Genomic DNA, 13163 nt, shown 5'->3' on the forward strand with positions numbered 1-13163 from the left:
TAACAAATTAGCTTGAAAGGGAGCAAACCATGTGGAGACCACGTGAGATGCGTTCTCCACCCTTCCTGCCTCACATTTCATGCTTGTACTGCCTGAGTAAGATGTTCATTAATCCCAGGATTCCGAGTTTGGCAATTTTAGCTGATGGGTGAATTGTCATAAAGTCTCCTGTCAGCTGCTATTTGTAGTGATTGCGCTATGAGCTTGACATGCATTGCATTGTTCGGGCTGGTTTTGTTCTTTTATTTTGCTTGGGCTGGCTGCCTCCTGAAACCTCTACTCTGCCTACTTCCTGAGGATTAAAGCATGTCTTCTGGGCAAGGAGACGCAGGGACCACCTGCAGATTCTGTTTATACATCCAGCCTTGTAGCCTGATTGATCTCACAATAGGACTGCATAATGTAAACACTTCATTATTCCACTAAAGGATATGTGCTGTACCACCTAAGGTCCCCCCAACCAAGAGTCAGTTTTAGATAGTTAAAATCTGCTAAGCCACACCAAAGCAGCTAAACAAAGGAAAATCCATCCTATCGACATTTTAAAGTCTCTAAGTTAAACTAATTAAATGCTATTAAGTTGGAAACTTTACCCTGCCCTTTTATTCCAGGATTTTGCCATCAAGCCTCAGCACTGCTCAGTCCCGTTGGTTCTGACGCACTGTTTCAGTGCCTAATAGCAACAAAAACCCAGATTATCAACAGGATTTATTCCTGCTCTGGGACTAAGACACCACAAATTCAGCCTTGGGAACTTCTTTCTCAACATGGGGGACCGTCAGGAGCTGGAGGTCCAGTTTTGGCTCTGCCTGGGATCCACCTAGAGAGAAATGGGAGCTGGAAGAGACACTTCTTGGCTGTTTTCAACATGGCACCTATTAACTGCACCACCTCCCAACCTGGCCCAGCAGAGGGGCAAGGGGAGAAGGTTAAGGGGACCTTTCTGTTCCTCCCAAACTACAGAAGTGAAGAGCATCGATGCTCTTAAGTATTTCCTACAGAAATTTTATATTGGTATTTCCTTTTGCCAAATGAGAAACTGAGAAAGAGAGACCAATGACCACCCTGAGATTTTGGGAGGGCAGTCACATTCTGCACCTGAACCAGCACCGAGCAGCTCTTCCTTCCTACACTGAGCCTTATATCACCTTTCCCCCTCCACTCAGGAACACACGCCTCCTCTTAGAGCAAAAGGACAAGTCAAGGGCAGAGTCGTGGCCATAACATTGCATCTCCTGGGACTTGGGGTTTAGCTCTTATGAGTATTTCAACACCGTTCTTGTGGTTTATTTCCCTTCAGAATTTGTTTGTTGGTTGTTTTGTTTATTTAACAGCATTAATTAAAAACTAAAGGCACACCCAGCTAGAGTAAGGAGCATTAATCCGAGGAACTGCCCCAGTTCCTCAAGAGGGAGAAGTTTACCCTGGATTTATCTAGTTAGCTATATATAATAAAAGAACAGAAAAATATGGAGTACATCAATGTCTGTAATGCACACTTCACTCATATCAGAATGCTTCTGAAAGCATAAACCAAAGTGATAGACTTTAATTCTGCTTTAAACAAAACAGCCCATTTTCATTAGTAAACAAGTCATGAACATGCACAGATTGTCAGTGTATCACAGCATTCACAGTTTCAGTACAAAAAGCAACCATAAGGTCTTGATTGAATAAAAGAGATAAGCAAGGCATGTACTACTAAGGTCAATGACACTTAAAACACATATGTATTTCTATGATTTATAGAATCAGAGCTTAATTGTTCAGCAAATTGCAATAGTTTGGTATTTACACCAAGCAGATTATCAACTGACATACATTAAAAAAAAAAACCAACAACAAGCTTTTTTGCTTTGGATCACTGTAGGCCTTCAACAAGATGATCTGTGAAACTTTTGAGTGCTTGTGTCTGTCTGAAAAATGGACATCGCTGACTTTCTGGCTAGTGCTGACCCTCATTTTTTACAATGGACACCTAACTTTAATTCCATAAATTCACATATAGATTAGGAAATAGGAATAGTTTGCACTCTGAGAATTCTCTGAATCTCTGAAATCATCCTAAGATCACACCAGTCCTAAAAGTAGGTTCTGGTCCTTCCAATCTAGGCTCCCAAGAAAAAAAATTAAAAGACACTTTGGAATTGAAGCAGGGGAAGGGGAAAAGGCAAGCTCAGAAGTTATGTAGAAGAACTTATATATCAGAAGAAAAAAATTATTTACAGAAGACGGATACAGCCATGTCTTTAAACATGGCACCAACACTGGTCCAGGAAGGATTTCTGCCTACAGACTTTGATCTATAATCAGCCTTAAAAAATGCTCTGGGATAGAACTTTATCTGAATTTCTCTTTGTAAACTTCATCCTTGGAGGTTTCTCCTTATACACAAAACTATAGTTTATCCTATCTTTACCAGCAACTTATTGGAGGAACAGCTTCTTACTGCGTGAATTGCTGACAATTTTAAAGAAAGACCTTATTGTAAGAAAGGAAATTGAAGCTGACTCTAAATTCCTATATGTATTGTGCTGCCTCTCCCTCCTTTAAATCAATGGAAGTTAAAACCTATTTAAACCAAGAGCAGGATCAATCCCCTATTTTTATTAAAACTCACCAAAATGTGAAATCCTAACTTCTTCACAGCTGAATTCCTCACTAAGCTAGGCCTGCTCCTGTCATTATATGCATCTATTAAAGCATCCAGTTGTTACTTACCTCTATTGCTGCAGGAACAAGGCATTTTCTCCTGAACGCTGCTAGCACAGTTCAAACATAGAACTAAGGCAGTAGCTCTCCTTGAAAACTTTGCTCGCACCATCCTTACACAACAGAACACACTTTACATTTTAAAAGGCACATGTGTTGCCTGCAAAAAAAGAGCACTGCTGTGCAGGCACATAAAAGCGGTGTGAGGAGAAGTACGCTCTTCCTCCTGCACCCTCCCCAGCAGAGCTCAGCAGGTGAACCTTGTCAAGTCATTTGAGCTCTCCAGGCCTTCGTTTCTTCCTCTGTGAGCTGATGGGTAAATACCTCAGCACCGTAGAGGAGGCTGACAAGACCATGCTTTACAGTATTCCTAACACAACCCAAAATCTCCTGCACAATAGAAATTGCTCTTAGGGAAAATAGGTCTATAGAGATTTATTTATTTTTAGAGTTGCGTAGCTATAAATCAATTCATACTGACTAATGCGTCCAGGCTTGTTCTTCATGGTCTTTTTCTCATGCCCAATAGCTTTTCTTTTAACCTGCTTTCCCTTTAAAAACTTTCCCACCATTTTAGGGCCTATCTTGCAATCTTAAAGCAGATAAATTTTGATTTATGATCTCTTCTAAGTTTGCAGCAGCAGAGAGTAAAAAAGATATTTTCTCTATCAGGCAAATAAACCCCCCTTTATTGCTTTCCCCTCTTTCCCCCGACACAGAGTGCTGGTGGAGCTGGTGAGCAGAGCTGCTATTCTCAGTCCCCATGCAACACATGGCAGAAGGAGCAGTGCTGCCAGGTTGGCAGCCTCCACTGGAACAGCATCCCTCTTACAGCATGCATCTGGAGGAGTGGCTGGAAATCCAAATCTGTGGAACAGCAGCATTATTAGAGATGAAGCTAAGCTACAGGTTTGGAATCCAAATCTGAATTTATTTCCAAATTGAAGAACTGGGGACTTGTTTCAACACTTTATAGAAACAAAGAGCCATGAGGTTTTGATCTGAATCAGAAAACCCTAGCGTGTTCAGAGCCTGGCTTTTGGTTTGGGCCCTGTGCCTGGTTATAAAGTGATTACTCAGCACTGCTTGTCCAGTTCATTCATCTTGCAGCCTCTGTACTACTTCTGTGCTGTTATGTATACTTGGCATCCTTTACCTGTTTATGTCTGTGATCAGGTAAATCTAAATATATTTTTGCTTTCATGCAAAGGAGCTAAAATGTTGGATGTGGACTTGGGGGGATGACCACAAACATTTCAGTTTCTCATTTCTGACATCCACAGAGAGCCACAAAATGTAGGTGTTTTGTGCAAAAACAGAGTTCCTAAGTTACCTGAAGTGAGCTGCTACTGGTATGTACCATGCAGAGTTTCTCTTTGTTGGTGCTACCGCTTTATAGTGTTCAAAAATAACCCAAACAGGTTAGGTAGTAACCAAGATATTATCTGAGTAAATTTTACCTCAGGGGATTCCTTCAGAGTCAAAAAATGTTTTAGTCTGTCTGCATGAACGTGGCCCCAAGGAAGATTTTACAAGCAAACAAGCTGAACAGCACAAAAAAGCAGGCAAACATAAAAACGTGGTGGGGAAAGGAATAGAAAAAATTGTGACACATTTTAATAGCTATGTTAGTACATTAGTACTGATATTTGTCTGTCTTTGCAAAAAATGAAAACACATCTGGGCTTTTGTAAAAATGACAGCTTGCTTGTTTTGGTTTTGTAAGAGGCACAGGCAGGTCCAAACAAAAATCCCAGAACCAAACACCATTTGTGGTAGGAAGAATCAAACTCCCAGATTACAAGCACTCCTTTAATTTGAGTACTTTACAACCCAAATCCTCTTCTGTCTCTGGATTACACTGCTGGGCATTGTCTGACCATAAAGCCAATTTAATTTTCCAGGGCACGGATGATCTTTCAGTGCTTTTGAGTTGATCTAGAGAATTTTACACCACTTACTTCTTCTATTGCCAGTTTAATAAAGAAAATAACTTAAACCAGAGGTGTCTATGTCCCTTGGTAACCTTGATCTGCATATACAGCTTCTTCTGTTCACAGCAGCCTGGTTTAAGTTAAAAGAGACACAGCCAGCTCACTGTCTTCCTGTCTTCTGACCCACAGCCTTTTCATATCTGCAGATCCCACCTTCTTCCCTTGTAACAAGCAAGACCAAAATTTTAGGTCACTAATATGCACACAAACTATATAAGCACTCATATACTTTGGTATTTGAAATCCAGACAGGAATTACACTGGATTACCCAGTCATGCCTCTTTATAGTAGTAGAACTAAGCAAGAAACCTATCTATGAACCCAGACCCAATATTACACCAGCAGATTTGGATGATATTATATACAACCCAATATGTGCATTGTAGCTACTGTTTTCCCAACAGCGCAAAATAAAAATGAACAAATAGGGAACACATTTTGGCATGACTCCCTTCATATCTTCTCTTCACATGCACGCTGATATTAATAAGTATTTTTTTCTTCACCTATATATGTGCACAGATGCTCATATACAGACAGGTAGGCAAATAAGTAAGTGTGTGTGTCTGTTTATATACAATTTATAATTACTATGTTAGATTGCATATGTATTTTAAATACCTTCAGTATGCACTACATATGTGACATATTTGTCCACAAAAGAATATATGTTGTATTGTGTTTAAACACATCTAAATGTGTCATGCTAAAAATATTTTTCCTACTGTCTTATTGTCTCCTGTAGGTTTCAAAATATAACACATCAAAGGGGAAAATGAGAGAAAAAATGTGTTTTAACACAAATCCTCAAATCCTCCAACACTTTAATAGCCAACCAGGGCAAATGAACAAAGCCATGGGATTTAGATGACCAGCTATACAGCTCTGGCTGCACTACTTTCACTGCAAGCTGGTGTTAGGCACAGTTTTGTAGCCAACTCATTTCCACTCTCCCCATTTAGTTTAGTATTGTGCATAGGGTACACCAGCTCTCGCAAGAAACTCTTAGACTAAATATGCCACTGACACTAGATAGACAGCAAGAGAAATTCAGCAGATAGTACCATCAGAATTACTTATGGCTAGCCATTCACAGATAAAAAAATGCTGAAAAATATTTGTTGCTGATAAGCATTGGCCAGCTTGATAAGCAAACCTGTTAGAAATATTGTTCTTTACTGCGTTACTCCAAATCAGTGATTTCAGCAGGCCTGCACTGGAGCTGAACTGTATCAACATATTTGTGAATCAAGCCCAAGATGAGTTCGGAGAGAGGGAGATAACCAGAGGCAATGAAGTTAGGACTCTAGCCAGGGACTGTCCTAGTTGGGTGGTGTGAGCCCGAACAAAGCCCAGGAGGAGGTGAAGAGGGGAGCAGCATGGGCAATCGGCAGCCCAGAGTTCCCTCCCTGACCCTGTTTTGGTTAGGAGCAGTCACAGCCTGTGAACAGGACTCTAACCCCTGCAAAGGTGGGATACTGGCACTATTCTAGGACATTAGTCTAAGCTGTTTGGGGAAGTGCTGTAAATACGCCCATTGTAGACACGAGAAAATGAAGTATGCAAGGACAAAATGCTTTACCATAACGCCAGGAGATGTAAAGATTAAAAGAAAAAGGGTCACACCACTACCTTAGATCAAGATTTTCTGGTACTGAAAAGATCAGTGGACTACTCTGATATTAGCTAGAGAGGAATAGACCTTCAGGGGACACCCAGAAATCATATGGGCCACTTCAATACCCCAAGGTGGGGTCATTTCCTGGATATATTTCTCTATGTCTATTTCTAAAGGCCTCCAAATATCCCCATAGCCAAACCTGTTGCAGTGCATCAGCACAGTTTATTCTTTATGGTTGGTACATTTGCAGATTTTGCATTTGCTTCAATTTCTAGCTTTCTTTTGAAACTTGTATCTCCTCCCAGGGGCTGGTTTTTTATCCCTTCAGAACATGACAAATGATAAACTGATGAGCAGAGACGAGCAGGAACAAAAAGAGGAAAACAACCCAGCTTTCTGTGAACTACACAAATTAATTTCTTCATTGTCTAAAAATGTTCTTACCTTTTTACTCTTGAACCTCACCGATCAGTCATTTGTATCCCTGAGGAATAAATAGTCTAAGAATTTCTGTATATCAGGGAGAGCACGCTTTTGTTATTTTTAATTTTTCTAGGCACCTAAAGGGATGGTGAATTCTTGGTTGTTTATCTGGGTATCATAAGAGTAAGATCAGAGCAACGGGTACAGAGAACAACGATTATGGGCTACTGTCTATGTATTCATTACCCTTTCCTTTTAGTACAAGCATATTTTTAAGAGGAAAGCATCCTGAGACAAATCTGTTACCTGGGTATGAGATGTAGACTGATTCCCCAGCAGCATTAAAGTTAATTTAGATTTTCATCCAGGGAATCAACAGAAACTGGGCTTTAATTTCGAGCTGACATCTACCCCCAACCATGATGCTAACTGCAAGAGAAACACTGCTAAAACACATCCATGCTTCCCAGTGTGTAAGAAGTTCCTTGCTGTGAATTAGAGCTATGCAGTCACCAGAAAAGCATCCTCACTTAAAGATTAGAGCAATGCATTGAAAACTGCTGCAAAGGAAAATACCATTGCTCCTTGAGAGTGGGAAAATGCTATGGCAGCTCTACCCTATTAAGAGAGAAAACTTACAGACATTGGCATAATGATGGGACTTCTCCTTTGAGCTGAAAGGCCGAGAAAGGACATCTTCATCCCTACTTTGTTCCCCTGTGCTTCTTCTGTAACAATGAAGCAACACTTAAAAGTGATACTAAACCTGGAAAGGCTTTAGGTCCCCCAAACAGCCCTTGGAAGACCCTCTAACAGAGGTACAATGGAGTTGGCTCCTTTCTTCTCACATAGACTATCTTCTTGGCAAAAACCTCTTACTTACACCTCTCGATCCAATTACAGCTTTCAGGGATGTCGATGAGAGTGGGTCCAGCAGCAGACGTCCCTCCAGCACATAACCTGTACTGGCTCCAGACAATAGGGTGCAGAGGCAGCAATGCTCTGAAAGCCTCACAGCTGAGGCTCAACAACCACCTCCGTGGAGGCAAAGCTTCCTGAACCAATTCTAAAAAGCACAGGATTCTTGTCAAGGACAGCCGTCAGGCAGCAGAGTCTGCAGGCAAATAAGACCTTTTGTATTTGCAAAGCCTCATGTGTGAACTGTTTCATTCATCTGGGATAAAGTTAAATAGGTGCTTGCTTATGTTTGAAATATGTCCAAGGTGGTTTACCTAAATGGTATTCATGTCAACAGAGGTTTATCACCTTTAAATTGTTTTTGTTTTATTTGCCTACTCATAAACCATTCCAGGGAGTGTTTATGGTTTATTTAAAGCCCAGTGGTATTGGGACAAGTTGCTCTTTTTAGCATTTCCTTGATTGGCTTCACCTACTGCACAGAATCAGGAAGGTCTGCCTAGCTTTGACCAATGGTAACAGAAAAGCCTTTTCTCCAGTGTCTGACTGGGACATCTACAAGGCCGGAAAATGCCTTAGCATGTAGTAATTTGAAAGTACTTCCAGGCTACTTTTGCAAAAGACACAGCCTGACACAGCTAAGACAAATAATTTTACTCGCTCCACCTATAGATCTGATATATTTTTGAGCCAAAAATATTTATTACAAATAGGATTATGTAGGAAAGATTGAGAAGTTTTGTTCTGTTGTTACTAAGCTAAGCTTAAGTGCTGTGTTCAACTACAGCACATCTCTGGGAAGACAGCTGGTCTCATGGTCTTGATTTGGCCATCTCTGGAAACAAAGAGTTCAGCGCTGTCCTGAAAATTTTTGGTCATCAGATGACCTCAACAACAGAGGAATATAAAAAAATCTTTCCCAGGTATTTCCCACTTCCCGATCCCAACAGGTCTTTCCTTGGTCGTCTCTGCCCCCATCCTGTTTTTCAACTTTCTTTCAGATTCTGAGTTGCAGAGAAAACATCACATTCCATGTAGTCTTCATCAGTAAAGTGCTCCTCACCCAGGTAAAAATAAGCCTTGGGCTTCTGTTTACTGCTCCTGCCTGTTTTTTTAAATTCAACGGCCTTGACCCTTTTGGCCACGATACCAGCCTAGGAAGGCCTCTGAAGCTAGCTGCCCGCTGATCTGAAATCTTCTGCAGAGTCACTGTCCTCCAGGATACCTGTCACCCCTTCTCATGCCACCAGACCCCTTTCACAGGCATGGCCCAGCACTTCTTGTTCCCAGGTGCACCCATTTGCATTTGCTTGCATTCAAGTGCAAGGCTGTTTCCCAAGAGGTCTTGATTATTCTATGCACCTTGGCCTCCTTAAAACAAAGCCACAGCTTCCTGTGTTACACTCCACACTCGCAGACTGCACAACAGCTGTCTCATCTTTTTGGAAGGGATTGGTTTATTTCCCATTTAGACTAAGTATCAAAGCCAGCATAGGCCTCCATTACACTGGAGCAACAGCTCTGATATCCCAACGCAATCAAGTTACAGCCTACTATCACTCTGACTCAGTGCGCAGTAAACATTGGAGCTAGTGCTTGTGTGCAAGGGGACATGTTTGTTAGAAACAGAGCCTCTTGCATACGTCATACATATTTTACTAACACATCACCATGGAACCTAATAGTCTCATGTGATCATTCCCAGCAAACACTCCTCTTCTCTCACTGGCCTATTTGCATGGGCATCTTTTTTATTTCAAAATTTCATTACAAACACAGAAGGAAGTTTTGAAACACTTCATGTCACTGTGAATGTCTGTGCCGAGCAGCAGCTACTCTTACTGATTTCAAAACAGAAAAGCTGACAGCTGCTGACCACTGGACCGCCCCTGCCAGCAGCAGCATGGCTAGTGTAGGTACACCAGTGAGGCTCCGGCTGCCATCTCACCTGCTGCTCCTGCATTCTGCTGCCAGGTCCTGGTACATTGCAGATGGACACATTCATGGAAACATGATGGCAAAGAGAGTTTGAAATGAAATTACCCTATCCTGAACCAAAATGCTGAAATTTTCCAGAATAGTTTAAATAAAGCACCATTTTATTTTGATTAATTATTTTCCCTTCTTGGAAAATTCCTTGGAAGTTATCCCATTTTGCAGGTTACCAGAAGGAATCAATTTCAGTGAGTTTTCTAATACACTCTTACTGAAGTAAGAGGCCAGGCGCACTCCAGTTACGGTTAGTGCTTCTCTGTGCCAGTTGCTGTACACAACAGATCTCAGACAATCCTTTCTACCTTACAGAGCATCTATTCACATCTTTGGAGACAAAAAAAAGGAAAATTAAAAGGGAGTAGAAAATGGTTACATGAAGACAACTTTTAAGGATCTTACAAGTTTTTTTGTTTTTTTTTTTTTTTTAAATAAGTTTAACTCCATTAAGAAAAAGAAGAAATCCAAGTCTAAGTGGTTTTGTCAATGGTGGGAGTTAGCAAGGACGACAAGGAGCTCAGCTTTAGCCAGGTTAAACAATAACTTGCTACTATTTGTGGCTGGCTCCCAGAGGGCCAAAAAAATTAACTCGTGGTTAGTTAAATAATAGTTTTATTAAAACAATGATCAGATCAAATAACTGGCATGTATGTGCAGGAAGTCTTTAAAAATACTCAGGTCCTGCAAAAAAGTTAGATCAAAAAAATGTCTTTTAAATGTCTGAACCCTGAAGTAACTGAAACCCATAGAAACTGGATGCCTTAAAAAGAAAAAGATTTTTTTAAACCTTAATCCCAACATTCTCTCCTAAGAATAACACAGTTCTCTACTTTCAGTGTTTTCTCTTCATGCACATGTTTTCGTTCCCTTGTTACAGTAGAGAAATTATTTTTTTTCTGTGACCACAGCTCTTTTTTAACCTTTTATTTTATTTTTGAAAAGAGAAATAAATGAAAGATCTAAAGCTGTGTGGTTTCACATCCCCCAGCTGAGTTGTCCAGTGAAAGGAGCAAGTAACTAGAGAAGAGGAACGCTGACTGAAGGACAAGCCTCCAGATACTCCACAAGTTGCTGACAACCGCAGCTGCAGAAGTGCAGGTGAGAGCCACCGCAGGTACAGCTCCTGAAGGTATCTAGTCCCCTTTTTGTACCACCATGGGTTCACAAGCCACCTTTGCACATTCACATATCTGCAGGCAAGAGCAGCAAATTCAGTCCCAAGTTACGTACTGCATCTGTACGGTGAGACCGGACTGAGAGCGCCACAGCTCCCTCGGTCCCCCGCCTGCCGTGAGGAGCACTGCTGTGGGGCTTGGTGACCATGGAGTCAGGTCTACGGTGAAATTGCTCTGGGCAAAGTTACCAGCTTTGGTATGAGAGGATTGCGGCGCATGGAGGAGACTATACCTGAAAAGGGCCAAATTACCTCACAGGGTTCAACAAGAGTGCACAAAGGCAGGGTGCCTGCAGGCAGTCTTTGGCCCCTATTCTCTGCGCTTCTGATCCATGAGACTAATTGCCTGGTGGATGCTTTGTGACTTTCAGGGTTTGGGAAGGCAGCTCGAGGTACTGAGAGTTGTTTATACAATCCACAGCGCAAATGGATACTTGTCAGCAAAGCAACATGTGTTCAAAGAAAGCAACAACATAAAGAGTGTCTGATTTCTTCAAAACAGAGAACAAGTTTTCTTAAGTGTAAACATATGCGCACACTTGGGGCAGATACCCATCTAAAGGTGAATTGCTGCCCCTAACGCGTGTTCATGTCTATCAGTTTGCATTATATTCAGGTAGCGGTGAATACCGCCTTTTGGGTGGGTGTAGAGTACTTGATGAGCTTTTTGGATGAAGGGCAGGTAAAAACTTGCTTCGTCTTGTATCCAAGATTCGAGTATTTACCTGTTGGAGCCCTGCATATTAAGGCCCACGCATTTACCCTGCAACACAACATGGAATTTTAATGAATTCATGGACTCTGACGGCCCCCACCCACCTCTTCTCAAACAACTGAAATCCTTTGCATTCCTCTCAACTATACCTACTCTGCACGCAATAGCAGCAGATCAGACTGGGAACAAACAGGCCTGCTCCTAAACATAGAAAAGTGACAGATATTTCCAGGTGCTGTCTCAGACAAAGCAGAAAATGTCCCTCTGCCCTCAAAGCACAAGAGAATAAAAAAATTAACTGAGTTCTCCTCTCATGACAGGCCTATATGGCATTAAGGTATACAGCATCACAAGCCAGGCTTGATCACTTTAATCTTCCTAGTGAAGAAATCACTCTTGCACAAACACAGAATGTTTGTGGTGGACATAATCAACTGCTTATTTAAAGGAAAAATCAAAACCAGCAGCGAGGTAGAAGTTTGCAGAGCCTTGGCCAGATTTACCACGCTGCACATCATCCCCGTCCAAGGGAAAAAAGGGTGCAAATAGAAGCTAACTCCCAGTACATGGTAGAATCTGTTTTTACAACTAGTGGTGTTAACTTCCAGGTATAAAGCACTATCTTAGCCCAAGGGGACAGACTATACTGCCCACCAAAGAGGTAGAGGCAGAGGCAGTTTCTATTCCAGTGTCTCAAGATGTGATAAAATACTGAAACAATAAACTCTAGATGTCATCAGTCTTGCATATTACCTTGACAACTACTACTGGAAAGGAAAACAAAACATGTCCTATGAAGACTTCTGGGGAAGCCTTACAATCACTAGTCCTTGTCCTTATGGGGGACTTCAATCTACCGGATGTATGCTGGAAATACAACACAGCAGAGAGGAAACAGTCTAGGAGATTTCTGGAGTGTATGGAAGATAATTTCTTGACACAGCTGGTGAGTGAGCCAACTAGGGAAGGTGCCCTGCTGGACCTGTTGTTCACAAACAGAGGACTGGTGGGTGATGTGGTGGTTGGAGGCCGTTTTGGGCATAGTGATCATGAAATGACAGAGATTTCAGTTCTTGGAGAAGTAAGGAGGGAGGTCAGAAGAACTGCCACCTTGGACTTCCAGAGGGCAGGCTCTGGCCTGTTTTGAAGACTGATTGAGAGAGTCCCCTGGGAGGCAGCCTTGAAGGGCAAAGGAGTCCAGGAAGGCTGGACATTCTTCAAGGAGGAAGCCTTAAAGTTGCAAGCGCGGACCATCCCCATGTGCCAAGTACAAGCTGGTGGGGAGGAAGATGGGCCTGGCTGAACAGAGCGCTTTGGCTAGAACTCAGAAAAAAAAAAAAAAAGGTGAGTTTATGACCTTTGGAAGAAGGGGCAGGCAACTCAGGACTACAAAGGTGTAGCAAGGTTAAGCAGGGAGAAAATTAGAAGGACCAAAGCCCAGCTAGAGCTTAATCTGGCTACTGCCATAAGAGACAATAAAAGATACTTCTATAATTACATTAGCAGGAAAAGGAGGACTAATGAGAATCTCCAGCCTTTATTAGACATGGGAGGAAACATAGTGACAAAGGATGAGGAAAAGGCTGAGGTACTTAATGCCTTCTTTGCTTCAG

This window comes from Phalacrocorax aristotelis, chromosome 2 (assembly GCF_949628215.1).
Source record: "Phalacrocorax aristotelis chromosome 2, bGulAri2.1, whole genome shotgun sequence".
Lineage (NCBI taxonomy): Eukaryota > Metazoa > Chordata > Aves > Suliformes > Phalacrocoracidae > Phalacrocorax > Phalacrocorax aristotelis.